This window comes from Rhea americana, unplaced genomic scaffold (assembly GCF_003343005.1).
Source record: "Rhea americana isolate MKP2758 unplaced genomic scaffold, rheAme1 scaffold_325, whole genome shotgun sequence".
NCBI classification, from domain to species: Eukaryota; Metazoa; Chordata; class Aves; order Rheiformes; family Rheidae; genus Rhea; species Rhea americana.
This window is the reverse complement of record NW_028186452.1, coordinates 3,249-4,516: the sequence shown is the minus strand read 5'-3', so window position 1 is coordinate 4,516 and position 1,268 is coordinate 3,249.

Here is a 1,268-nt window from a genome sequence, read left to right as displayed (position 1 = left end):
CTGTGATGACTAAGAGCCTTCATTTCCAGATCTCTTGTGATATAGGGCTGGGAAGGGAGCTCAGTGTGATAAGGTGAGATATGACCATGATGGCTTTTCAACGGATGCAAAAACGTCAAGCTTCAAAACTCCTGGGGTTTCTTCAAATTTTGTGGAAGAGCTGAAGACYGGATTTAATATGAATTACTTATTTTAAACCCTTAGTCTAAGCACTAGTACTAAAGGYTGTTGTACTTGAGGCTGTTTTGTTTGAAATTAATTTGCCTCGCAAACTCAGGAAATTGCTTTGTCATGCAAGTGTTGAAAAGTGAAACTTGCGAGTTCTTACCCTGGTATTGGAGCACCTGGAAACTGGGAAAGCCTRTTGCACTCGGCCATACCTCCGCTCTGGATGGAGAAGCAGCTATGGCCTGGGACAGACTGACTCCTCTAGAGTTGCACAGAGTAGAAGTACTGCTGTAATGGTCCCGAGATGTATGCAGTTGGGAACAGTCTTTCATTAATCCTGTTCATCTTCCCAGTCTCAAGGATTAGAGCCAATTTCTCAGATTCACTTAGAATTACACACAACTTGTGGATCCTTTGGACTACAACTCTGCTCAGCAGTGTCCTTTTCTGTTGCCTCAGCTCACCCCAGGAAAAGTGGTTTCTGCTCTCAGGGTTTCTCAATCCTTGCAGCATGTGCCGAGTTGGATTTTTGCCATCAGGTATGATCTCCCAGGTGAAAATTTGACAGCAGAGTTCTTGCACAGTGGTTAACACACTATTGAAATCCAGGGCACTTTGGTGTAGTGTGTTGTGCTTCAGTTATCCATCCGTGGCAGAGTTTGCTGCTTCAAAAGGTCTGATAGCCAGAAACCCTGTCCAGGGAGAGACCACTAAGGCGAGGAAAAAGAGCTGCCCGGGAGCTGCCAGGAGGATGTCTCGGCATCAGCTCTGTAACTTGAGTGCTTCAGCAGCTCAAGGATGCCTTGCCAGGTACCTCCCCTGCTAGGTGATGTCTCCCCTAATTAAACCGTTCCAATGGGAGCCAACCTCCTGTTGAAGGATTGTGTTTCAGCCTTGAGGCACTGACCTCCGTGTTAGCTCTCTGCTGCCAGCATCTGGAACAGGAACCAAGCTAGAGATAAAAGGTCAAGAGGAGATGAAGAGCCCTGCACTCCGATGGAAGCCTCATGCAGGTGAACACACCGTGTCCAGAAAAGTTGGCTTGTCTTTGTGAATGTGTGTTTGTAAAGCTTTTTTTCCCCCCGCTTTAGGAAGCCCTA